Consider the following 13643-nt stretch of genomic DNA (forward strand, 5'->3'; position numbering starts at 1 on the left):
GACATTTTTTGAACTAGTTTTCATAATATAGTTTAGTAGTAAATTTGTGATCGTCGGATGCACTCTTCCTACAAAGTAATTTTAAAGCTTTATTGAATTTAACATTTCGTGAAGCAGGTGATTTAAAAAATGTTGAATATAAAATGTTATTTATTGCAACTCGGATTTTACACTTAAAACATGTGACATCCGATTTTTTTCCAAATTGAGCACTTTGTTAAAGCTATTACTAAGGAGTGTCGCGGGATGGCGCGTTGATTTTTTATTGTATTTTTAGTACTCATAGTTCTTAACTAATTTGTAAAATTTTAGCTGCAACAAACTGCAACATTTTATTTTATTACTATTTTTATTAATATCATTTTTTATGTAAAAATGCTGAAATTAGAGCGGTACCTTTCTATGGGGGCCATATCAATGCGTGTACCTGTGCCGAAAATTCTTCGTCGGAATATTTTATACCACCAACGAAGACTAAATGTCAACTTTCAGCTATATCGGTTGGATAATATGGCTAAAACCTCCAAAATTGCCGAAATCGGTGGTACCGGTCTATGGGGGCTATATGAAAACGTGGTCTTATACCAAAAATGTTTATAGGAGTGTATGCATAACCCCCACGGAGACTATATGCCAAATCCTTGCCGTTTCGGTTGGATAATGTGGTAGAAATCTTTAAAATACCGAAAATCGATAGGTACCATTCTACGGTAAAAATACAAATTTACCAAATATATTAATAAATGAAGTAAAATTGTCAATCTATAGCTGTCCATATCGAATTTATGGGCAAACATACAATAAAACATAGACTTTTACTTTTGGCGCGCTAAATCGGTACTTTTTTCCACTGTGCGCCCGTACCAAAATTAGCGGAAAGAGTACCAGTTCGTCAGGTATAACCACCGTGTCTGACAAATGACGTCACCTGGCATACCATCTTACTTAGATATGCCTAACCCTTCTGAAGTTCGGGTACCAGATAGGACTTTTCGAGACTTAATCATTGCTGCAGCCGTTCGTCATATACCTGCTAGTCGAATAGCTAAATTGAGACCAAATTTTCCAGCAGTGGCGACCGGGCTAACAAATAATCGTAATGAGCTTCGTCGTGTCAAACCCAGAGTCAGGCAGCTGACACTGGAAGTTAACAGTTTGGTCGGTGAGCATAAGCGGAACATGTGGCTCAATCGTCTGAAGAGTTGGAACATTGGAGCCGGAATAAGTGAATTGTGGTCAATGGTTCAGTAATTCTCTAACCCTGGAAAGAAGGAAGATAGGACCTTAGTCACGTTTGGCGTCGTTAAGCTGACTGATCCGAAGAGGTGCACAGGATATTTTAATCAATTGTTTTCGAGCACCCCGGAACTAACAGGACGAAGAGAAGAGTATTACGTCGCATTTGATATCTTCCTGCCGAGAAGGAATCACCAAAATTCACAATGGATGGTGCTGCGAATGTCATCAGGAACGCTAAATTATCCAAAGCGTTGGAACCTGCTGAAATCTCCATGGCTATGATGAGAGTCGATGAGGGTTGAGCCGGGAGTCGAGTATCTAACTAAAGTTCTCAACCTGTCGCTAGCCACCCATATTGTTCGGAAAATGGGCAACATGGTCCCACAACTGAAGCCAGGCAAGGATGTCGGAAAAGGCGAATAGTGCAGACCAATTTCGCTTTTGTAGCCCTAGAAAAAACTCGTGAGGCTTTAATCCTGCCCAGCGTCAGAAATAGCTATCCAGTTGCCGATCATCAGCAGGGGTTCCGTAAGCAGCACAGCATGACAACAGCACTGCACGCCATCTCCACACATATTAGTCTAGGACTCAACCAGAGCAAGGCGCAATATGACAGTGTTGGTCATTTGTGAAAGTTTGAACTGTTATTTGGCTGATCTTACCACCTTTTTCGAAGCAAGGAATATTCAAATACCTGCCACCAAATCTAAAGGTGAGCATTGAGTTGAATGTCACATTCGATGGTAGCAGAATTCCTATCACTAACTACCCCAAAATTCGACTCCATCTGCGATAAGCTGAGATGTAGGAACATCGTCCTCAAGGTAGCAGCATTTTGGGGTGCAGACAAAGAAACCTTGTTGACCACATAACCACCACGCGATGAAAAAATATTCAAATCTGTCAGAATGCCAGCCTGAGAACTGCAACTGGATGCCTCTTCATGTCATCAGTGGACGAGTATCTATAAGAGGAGACAAAGATTCTTTCAGTACAGCAACACAACCAAACATATCTAACTAATCTAGTAGCATTGTGGTTACAACCCATCGAAGCAGCCACACTCCTAGAACTGGAGATAGATCCAGATCTGAAACATACCATATGTTGTTACAACAACAAAAGCATGATGTGTAAAGTGCTGTGTTTGAGTTGGGGAGACTACGGGGGTGTGTCGTATTCTGACGATGAATCTGATGCCGAAAATGGAGACACGCTGACAGATGCTCTGGCACAGCAAGCAGCAACATAACTAAAGGATAAATACCCCGTCTGCACTTAACCGGATGACCCTGGTGGGTTTTTGTTTCAAATGTCCATTCCATAGCGTAAACGTCAAATAAATCATCATACAGAAGGTTAACCCGGGAAAAATCTCTAGTGCTAACGCCGTTTATGGCCGGATAGTACATTCCCGGCTGCAATGAGATTGAGGAAACGATGATGGATAACTGGCCAAAACCAGAGGTGGTTGTACAAAACGTGAGCTATACAGACAAGAGTGTTAGACGTTTCTCCTCTCTTTTTTCTCACGATACCTCTCTCGAGCGCTATGTGTTGCTCTATTCGGTAGCAGCACGACACTCCTGGTAATACGGATTCCTTGGTGGAGGTTCTTTGGAGTGGGCAATACTTTGCCATTTCGCTGATATGTTATCTGGATGAGGAGTGCTTTGATTAAGCAATTGGGCCAATAGAGTGGAATATGCTGTGGCTATCTGTTGTGTTTGCAGCTTACCGATGTCCAACTTACCTGTTGTGTCTGTTCGCTCTTTATTTGCAACGTTCAGACGGGTACGTACCTTTGCTGCACCAAGGTAGTGGTCCGAGTCTATGTTTGATCCTCGGAACGAACGTACATCCAAACACGCTCGATGAATATCTCCCATCTATCACAACGTGATCAATTTGATTCCATGTTTTCTGATCCGGAGACAGCCAGGTGCCCTTATGAATGTCGAGATGCTTAAATCTGGTGCTGCTAACTACCATGTTTTTTGCCGGTGCAAAGTCTATCAGCCTTATACCATTGTCAGATGTTTCACTGTGGAAATTGAATTTCCCGCCCGTTGGGCCAAAGATATTCTCCTTTCCAATTTTGGCATTAAAATCGCCTAGAATAATTTTAATGTCATGGTCAGGAGACAATGGTCATATGTTTCTTCTAGGCACTCATAGAATATATCTTTAGCCTTTCGTTCGTCCTTGTCTTCGGTTGGAGATTTTGTTGAAGAATTTTGCTTTTATCCGTAATGTAGCAAGTCGTTCATTCACTGCAGTGAAGCTGGAGACCAGATGTTTTAACTTCCCACCAACTACAAATCCGCAGCCAAACTCGTGCTTTGTGTCATGACAGCCATAATACCGTGCGTCACCTTTAGTTGCCGTTGTGACGCCTTTCCCAATCCATCGTATTTCCTGTATGGCAGTAATGTCGGCCTGGTCGGCCTTCAAGTACATCTGCCAATGCGTAAACTGCACCTTCTGTATAAATGGTCCTTAAAACGTTTGAGGGGCTCGTCAACTTCGGAGGGGATTGTTTTTCTTTTCTTTTTGTTTTCATAGTTGTTGTTGTTGTAACAGTGTTTGTTATTATGATTATATGTTCGTTCTTCTGTTCAATCTGGCTCTGGGTCTATCTCCAGTTCCAGGGAAGTGGCTGCTTCGATGGGATGTAACCACAGATCCACTGGAGTTAGATGAGTAGGTTTGGCTGGGCAGTTGAAAAGGTGTTTTGTGTCGTGCGGGCCTATGCCACATACTGGGCAGATGTCTTGCGCGGCGCGGTCGATTTCTGCCCAATAAGAATTTAGGCGACTGCAATATCTCGAGCGTAGTTGAGCCAAAACTACTCTAGTTTGTCGTGGCAGCTGACGCTCCTCAGCTGCAATAGATGGGGGATATATTTCAAGGACTTTATTCACACTATAATTGCTTAAGGACTTGGCAACTGCATCTGTGTGAATACTATTTAAACCTGCTTGATACGCTTGTTGATCTAGGGGTTATCTCCTGTATCGTTGGACCTCTCCCTCTAGAGCATGGATATCCTTCCTGATCTACCTGTATGTGTCGGGCCTACCCACAAGATGGTGATTGGGATGGCTTACACGGTAACATCCAAGCAGGCATTGCAACGAAAGCATCTCATTGTGTTGCTTTACTGGAAGAATCTTTGCCTCCTCATGTAGATGGTCCACTGAAGATTTGAGGAGGCACCCTGTTGCTGTGCTCAGGACGGCATTTTGGCAAGTTTGAATCTTTTTCCAATTCATATCACATAATCTCGGGGACCAGACTGGCGTTATATGTGGTCAACAAGGTTTCTTTATCTGCACCCCAAGTGCTGCCGGCTAGGGACTTGAGGACCTTGTTCCTACTTTTCAGTTTGTCGCAGATAGCTGTGGCGTGCGCGCACGACTTGAAAGTAGTGTCGAATGTGACCCCTAAAATTTTGGGGCAGTTTGTGGTCGGAATTCTGCTACCGTCGACCACGACATTCAATTCTCTGCGCTGTCCATGTGGTGAACAGAGTGGCTGTTGATTTTGTGGCGGAAATCTGCATATTCCTCGAATGGAAAAAGGTGGTAAGATCGGTTAAATAGTTGTTCAGTCTCTCACAGATGTCATCAGGATAGGTACCCGACGCCAGGATCGTGCAATCAGCCTCGTTACGATCTTGATGCCGTCTGGAGGGGGCGGAATACAGGAGAGGTAGAGGTTAAACAGTTCCAGAGATATCACCCCACCTTGGGGAACTCCCTGTTTCACTCTACGGGGTTTGGACTTCTTGTTCACAGTTCCGGAGATATCACCCCACCTTGGGGAGTTCCCTGTTTCACTCTACGGGGTTTGGACTTTTTGTTCCTGAATTCCACGTACGACTGGCGTCCACACATATAATTGACTATCCAACGTTTCAAGCTTGGCCGGAGGGTTGTCTGCTCAATGTCCTCAAACAGCGTGGAGTGCCTGACTGTATCAAAGGCTTTTGATAAGTCAAGCGCCACCATCACTCTTCTATCGCACGGCCGTCTCTGGTTGAGTCCTTGACAGATATACGTGGTAATGGCGTGCAGCGCTGTTGTCGTGCTGTGCTACTTACGGAATCCATGCTGATGATCGGCAACTTGATAGCTATTTCTAATACTGGGGAGGACTAAGGCCTCAAGGGTCTTTGTTACGGGCGACAAAAGCGAAATCGGCCTGTACGATTCACTTTTGCTGGCATCCTTGCCGGGCTTCCGTAGTGGCACCACCCTGCCCATTTTCCAGTCTTTTTTTTCATAGTAGGCTGCTTTTGCTAGGCCAGGGTTACTAACCCGACGCCCAAACCCAAGTTTTTAACGTTCTTATGGGTGAACGCGCGGCACATGTTAGCTCTCTACCTTTGACGGGGAGGTCAGTGTCCACTTGAGATGAAATAGGGACCAAGATAAATTCTGGGCTTTGCCATGTTAAAGCCGGTCAGGACCGTTCCTTGGTATCTTTCATCCACTACGTCATCCTTCTACAGATATAAGGTCTTTTGGGTCTTCTATGTATAGGAGAGCCTCTAAAGTTATTCCATAGATATAAGTAACTTTAGAGGCCCTCTATACATAGAATACCATATAATGATCTTCTATAGATAGAAGGCTCTATAAAGTGGTGCTATAGATAGCGGATCCTCTAAAGGTTTACTTTTGACAGAATTTCTGGTAAACCCACCACACCTATAACATCTTCCACGGCCATATGATACCACTGTCCGGTATATAATTAATATTGTTTTCATTTTTCGTTTTCGCACATTATCACCAAAATAAGAACTGCAATATATTTTAAAATAACTAAAGGCAACAACAAAATCCATAATTAAACGAAACTGCTGGAAGAAAGAAAGAAGTTTGTTATCAGCCATCCGAAAAACGCAGTTCACATAAATGCCACCGTCCACAGCAAACCAGGGAACTTGACAAGCATAACAACGATAATATTATTTTTAAATTGTGTAAAAAGAGATGCGGGGATGCATGGTGGCGGAGCCGATGGGGAAGTAGATACGATGTGTAGTGTATTAAAATGATATCAAATCATCCATTGTTGGGCTTTGGTAAATTTGTCTCATTATCTTCCACCTTAGTGACGAAGATAGTAACGTTAGTAGGTAATGGTTACCCTTGAAAATCAATTTAAGGCCAAACATACACGAAGACACAGGTAGAGAAGAAGAGAGAGAGGTAGATAAACATCAACTAATAGACAGGCAGGTATCAGACACGCACAACCAACCACTGCTTAACCATATTTAAGGACTTGTGACACAGTTATAGGTAGTGGGAGTTTTGGCTTTTTCACCTTCATTCAACGGTCACAAGGACAATAGCTTAAGATTTTCTTTTACAGCCATTTGTCATTACATTTTACCCAGTTTCTTTTATTCCAGACTTTCTTTGTTACTTCCTTTTTGACCTCTTGTCTGTCCTGTTGTCGTAGTTCGTTGTCACTGCCACACGCAACAAATGAATTTTCATTTCGTTAACAATGGACGGACAATGGTTACAGAGCAACAATACAATAACGGCATGGCAGGTTACACACACAGAACGGTATAAATCAGTTGGCTGGTAATCAGAGCACCCAATACCAGTAGTAAATGACTAACGACCCCTTTCGCCCTTGCCGACCCACAGAAGGTGAAATGATGCAAGTTAAAGGAAAAATTTACAAAACATGCGCATTTGTTTTCATTTCGTTCGGCGTTCGGTTTAATTCTGTGGTACGTCTTACAGCGCCATTTGTTTACCCCTTAACATACATTTTTATATGAAAATGAAAATCAACTTCATACGCCAGAGTATACACATGGGACAGTGGTTTGAAGGGATGAAAATGAGAATATTAGAAAGACTCAGTCGTGGATTTTTTAACAATATTTTTCAACCAGCCCCGGACCCATAAGCGTGGATTTTTAAACAATATTTTTCAACCAGCCCCGGACCCATAAGAGAGGATTTTTAAACAATATTTTTCAAACACCCTTAGACCCATAAGCGTGGATTTTTAAACAATATTTTTTCAAACACCCTTAGACCCATAAGCGTGGATTTTTAAACAATATTTTTTCAAACACCCTTAGACCCATAAGCGTGGATTTTTAAACAATATTTTTTTCAAACACCCCTAGACCCATAAGCGTGGATTTTTAAACAATATTTTTTTTTCAAACACCCCTAGGCCCATAAGCGTGGATTTTTAAACAATATTTTTTTCAAACACCCCTAGACCCATAAGCGTGGATTTTTAAACAATATTTTTTTCAAACACCCCTAGACCCATAAGCGTGGATTTTTAAACAATATTTTTTTCAAACACCCCTAGACCCATAAGCGTGGATTTTTAAACAATATTTTTTTCAAACACCCCTAGACCCATAAGCGTGGATTTTTAAACAATATTTTTTTTCAAACACCCCTAGGCCCATAAGCGTGGATTTTTAAACAATATTTTTTTCAAACACCCCTAGACCCATAAGCGTGGATTTTTAAACATTATTTTTTTCAAACACCCTTAGACCCATAAGCGTGGATTTTTAAACAATATTTGTCAAACACCCCTGGAACCATAAGCCTGGATTTTTAAACAATATTTGTCAAACACCCCTGGAACCATAAGCGTGGATTTTTAAACAATATTTGTCAAACACCCCTGGAACCATAAGCCTGGATTTTTAAACAATATTTGTCAAACACCCCTGGAACCATAAGCGTGGATTTTTAAACAATATTTGTCAAACACCCCTGGAACCATAAGCGTGGATTTTTAAACAATATTTGTCAAACACCCCTGGAACCATAAGCGTGGATTTTTAAACAATATTTGTCAAACACCCCTGGAACCATAAGCGTGGATTTTTAAACAATATTTGTCAAACACCCCTGGAACCATAAGCGTGGATTTTTAAACATTATTTTTTTCAAACACCCTTAGACCCATAAGCGTGGATTTTTAAACATTATTTTTTTCAAACACCCTTAGACCCATAAGCGTGGATTTTTAAACAATATTTTTTCAAACACCCTTAGACCCATAAGCGTGGATTTTTAAACAATATTTTTTTCAAACACCCCTAGACCCATAAGCGTGGATTTTTAAACAATATTTTTTTCAAACACCCCTAGACCCATAAGCGTGGATTTTTAAACAATATTTTTTTCAAACACCCCTAGACCCATAAGGGTGGACAGTTACATAGCATCCATTTTGGAAAAATTTGTGATTTGTGCTCGGACTCATATATTGATAAAATTGGAATGTTGTCCCAAATCCCATTTTTTCAGCGCCTAAATTTCAAATTATCCTTTCAGAATGTTTAAATAATACATCTTATCCTTAATTCCTTCGATAAAGACACGATTTCCTACACCGGAAGTAATCATACAACGTCCATACCACAACAGAGTCTCCTCTGTGCTTTACTTTTGAAATTGTGTGTTTGAGGTCCAAGGCGGTATTTGCCCTATGACATACCTTAATTGGTCCATATGACCAAAACAGGCTGCCAATGAAAGCAATGAAGACAACTTTAACCTTTTGTGGTCATATGAACCAATTAAGGTATGGATTTTTAAACAATATTTTTTCAAACACCCTTAGACCCATAAGCGTGGATTTTTAAACATTATTTTTTTCAAACACCCTTAGACCCATAAGCGTGGATTTTTAAACAATATTTTTCAAACACCCTTAGACCCATAAGCGTGGATTTTTAAACAATATTTTTTCAAACACCCTTAGACCCATAAGCGTGGATTTTTAAACAATATTTTTTCAAACACCCTTAGACCCATAAGCGTGGATTTTTAAACAATATTTTTTTCAAACACCCTTAGACCCATAAGCGTGGATTTTTAAACATTATTTTTTTCAAACACCCTTAGACCCATAAGCGTGGATTTTTAAACAATATTTTTTTCAAACACCCTTAGACCCATAAGCGTGGATTTTTAAACATTATTTTTTTCAAACACCCTTAGACCCATAAGCGTGGATTTTTAAACAATATTTTTTTCAAACACCCTTAGACCCATAATCGTGGATTTTTAAACATTATTTTTTTCAAACACCCTTAGACCCATAAGCGTGGATTTTTAAACAATATTTTTTTCAAACACCCTTAGACCCATAAGCGTAGATTTTTAAAGATTATTTTTTTCAAACACCCTTAGACCCATAAGCGTGGATTTTTAAACATTATCTTTTCAAACACCCCTAGACCCATAAGCGTGGATTTTTAAACATTATTTTTTTCAAACACCCTTAGACCCATAAGTGTGGATTTTTAAACAATATTTTTTTCAAACACCCCTAGACCCATAAGCGTGGATTTTTAAACAATATTTTTTCAAACACCCTTAGACCCATAAGCGTGGATTTTTAAACATTATTTTTTTCAAACACCCCTAGACCTATAAGCGTGAATTTTTAAACAATATTTTTTTCAAACACCCCTAGACCCATAAGCGTGGATTTTTAAACAATATTTTTTTCAAACACCCCTAGACCCATAAGCGTGGATTTTTAAACAATATTTTTTTCAAACACCCCTAGACCCATAAGCGTGGATTTTTAAACAATATTTTTTTCAAACACCCCTAGACCCATAAGCGTGGATTTTTAAACAATATTTTTTCAAACACCCTTAGACCCATAGACGTGGATTTTTAAACATTATTTTTTTCAAACACCCTTAGACCCATAAGCGTGGATTTTTAAACATTATTTTTTTCCAACACCCTTAGACTTATAAGCGTGGATTTTTAAACATTATCTTTTCAAACACCCCTAGACCCATAAGCGTGGATTTTTAAACAATATTTTTTCAAACACCCTTAGACCCATAAGTGTGGATTTTTAAACAATATTTTTTTCAAACACCCCTAGACCCATAAGCGTGGATTTTTAAACAATATTTTTTCAAACACCCTTAGACCCATAAGCGTGGATTTTTAAACATTATTTTTTTCAAACACCCCTAGACCTATAAGCGTGGATTTTTAAACAATATTTTTTTCAAACACCCCTAGACCCATAAGCGTGGATTTTTAAACAATATTTTTTTCAAACACCCCTAGACCCATAAGCGTGGATTTTTAAACAATATTTTTTTCAAACACCCCTAGACCCATAAGCGTGGATTTTTAAACAATATTTTTTTCAAACACCCCTAGACCCATAAGCGTGGATTTTTAAACAATATTTTTTCAAACACCCTTAGACCCATAGACGTGGATTTTTAAACATTATTTTTTTCAAACACCCTTAGACCCATAAGCGTGGATTTTTAAACATTATTTTTTTCAAACACCCTTAGACCCATCAGCGTGGATTTTTAAACATTATTTTTTTCCAACACCCTTAGACCCATAAGCGTGGATTTTTAAACATTATTTTTTCAAACACCCTTAGACCCATAAGTGTGGATTTTTAAACAATATTTTTTTCAAACACCCTTAGACCCATAAGTGTGGATTTTTAAACAATATTTTTTTCAAACACCCCTAGACCCATAAGCGTGGATTTTTAAACATTATTTTTTTCAAACACCCTTAGACCCATAAGCGTGGATTTTTAAACATTATTTTTTTCAAACACCCTTAGACCCATAAGCGTGGATTTTTAAACAATATTTTTTTCAAACACCCTTAGACCCATAAGCGTAGATTTTTAAAGATTATTTTTTTCAAACACCCTTAGACCCATAAGCGTGGATTTTTAAACATTATCTTTTCAAACACCCCTAGACCCATAAGCGTGGATTTTTAAACATTATTTTTTTCAAACACCCTTAGACCCATAAGTGTGGATTTTTAAACAATATTTTTTTCAAACACCCCTAGACCCATAAGCGTGGATTTTTAAACAATATTTTTTCAAACACCCTTAGACCCATAAGCGTGGATTTTTAAACATTATTTTTTTCAAACACCCCTAGACCTATAAGCGTGGATTTTTAAACAATATTTTTTTCAAACATCCCTAGACCCATAAGCGTGGATTTTTAAACAATATTTTTTTCAAACACCCCTAGACCCATAAGCGTGGATTTTTAAACAATATTTTTTTCAAACACCCCTAGACCCATAAGCGTGGATTTTTAAACAATATTTTTTTCAAACACCCCTAGACCCATAAGCGTGGACTTTTAAACAATATTTTTTCAAACACCCCTAGACCCATAAGCGTGGATTTTTAAACATTATTTTTTTCCAACACCCTTAGACCCATAAGCGTGGATTTTTAAACATTATTTTTTTCAAACACCCTTAGACCCATCAGCGTGGATTTTTAAACATTATTTTTTTCCAACACCCTTAGACCCATAAGCGTGGATTTTTAAACATTATTTTTTCAAACACCCTTAGACCCATAAATGTGGATTTTTAAACAATATTTTTTTCAAACACCCCTAGACCCATAAGTGTGGATTTTTAAACATTATTTTTTTCAAACACCCCTAGACCTATAAGCGTGGATTTTTAAACAATATTTTTTTCAAACACCCCTAGACCCATAAGCGTGGATTTTTAAACAATATTTTTTTCAAACACCCCTAGACCCATAAGCGTGGATTTTTAAACAATATTTTTTTCAAACACCCCTAGACCCATAAGCGTGGATTTTTAAACAATATTTTTTTCAAACACCCCTAGACCCATAAGCGTGGATTTTTAAACAATATTTTTTTCAAACACCCCTAGACCCATAAGCGTGGATTTTTAAACATTATTTTTTTCAAACACCCTTAGACCCATAAGCGTGGATTTTTAAACATTATTTTTTTCCAACACCCTTAGACCCATAAGCGTGGATTTTTAAACATTATTTTTTTCAAACACCCTTAGACCCATCAGCGTGGATTTTTAAACATTATTTTTTTCCAACACCCTTAGACCCATAAGCGTGGATTTTTAAACATTATTTTTTCAAACACCCTTAGACCCATAAGTGTGGATTTTTAAACAATATTTTTTTCAAACACCCCTAGACCCATAAGCGTGGATTTTTAAACATTATTTTTTCAAACACCCCTAGACCCATAAGCGTGGATTTTTAAACAATATTTTTTTCAAACACCCCTAGACCCATAAGCGTGGATTTTTAAACAATATTTTTTTCAAACACCCCTAGACCCATAAGCGTGGATTTTTAAACAATATTTTTTTCAAACACCCCTAGACCCATAAGCGTGGATTTTTAAACAATATTTTTTCAAACACCCTTAGACCCATAGACGTGGATTTTAAAACATTATTTTTTTCAAACACCCTTAGACCCATAAGCGTGGATTTTTAAACATTATTTTTTTCCAACACCCTTAGACCCATAAGCGTGGATTTTTAAACATTATTTTTTTCAAACACCCTTAGACCCATCAGCGTGGATTTTTAAACATTATTTTTTTCCAACACCCTTAGACCCATAAGCGTGGATTTTTAAACATTATTTTTTCAAACACCCTTAGACCCATAAGTGTGGATTTTTAAACAATATTTTTTTCAAACACCCCTAGACCCATAAGCGTGGATTTTTAAACATTATTTTTTCAAACACCCTTAGACTCATAAGCGTGGATTTTTAAACAATATTTTTTTCAAACACCCCTAGACCCATAAGCGTGGATTTTTAAACAATATTTGTCAAACACCCCTGGAACCATAAGCGTGGATTTTTAAACAATATTTGTCAAACACCCCTGGAACCATAAGCGTGGATTTTTAAACAATATTTGTCAAACACCCCTGGAACCATAAGCGTGGATTTTTAAACAATATTTGTCAAACACCCCTGGAACCATAAGCGTGGATTTTTAAACAATATTTGTCAAACACCCCTGGAACCATAAGCGTGGATTTTTAAACAATATTTGTCAAACACCCCTGGAACCATAAGCGTGGATTTTTAAACAATATTTGTCAAACACCCCTGGAACCATAAGCGTGGATTTTTAAACAATATTTGTCAAACACCCCTGGAACCATAAGCGTGGATTTTTAAACAATATTTTTTCAACCACCCACCGGCCCATAAGCGTGGATTTTTAAACATTATTTTTTTCAAACGCCCTTAGACCCATAAGCGTGGATTTTTAAACATTATTTTTTTCAAACACCCTTAGACCCATAAGCGTGGATTTTTAAACATTATTTTTTTCAAACACCCTTGGATTTTTAAACATTATTTTTTTCAAACACCCTTAGACCCATAAGCGTGGATTTTTAAACATTATTTTTTTCAAACACCCTTAGACCCATAAGCGTGGATTTTTAAACATTATTTTTTTCAAACACCCTTAGACCCATAAGCGTGGATTTTTAAACATTATTTTTTTCAAACACCCTTAGACCCATAAGCGTGGATTT

At 38.3% G+C, this 13643-nt stretch overlaps 1 protein-coding gene across 1 annotated transcript in view; it reads right to left on the bottom strand.

Moving 5' to 3' along the window:
- LOC141393277 (uncharacterized) overlaps positions 1-13643 on the bottom strand; it is a 131598-nt gene that overhangs the window by 37329 nt on the left and 80626 nt on the right. The gene's annotated exons all lie outside the window — the stretch shown is intronic.

This window comes from Musca autumnalis, unplaced genomic scaffold (assembly GCF_047663935.1).
Source record: "Musca autumnalis isolate F117 unplaced genomic scaffold, ASM4766393v1 scaffold_2, whole genome shotgun sequence".
Taxonomy (NCBI): Eukaryota; Metazoa; Arthropoda; class Insecta; order Diptera; family Muscidae; genus Musca; species Musca autumnalis.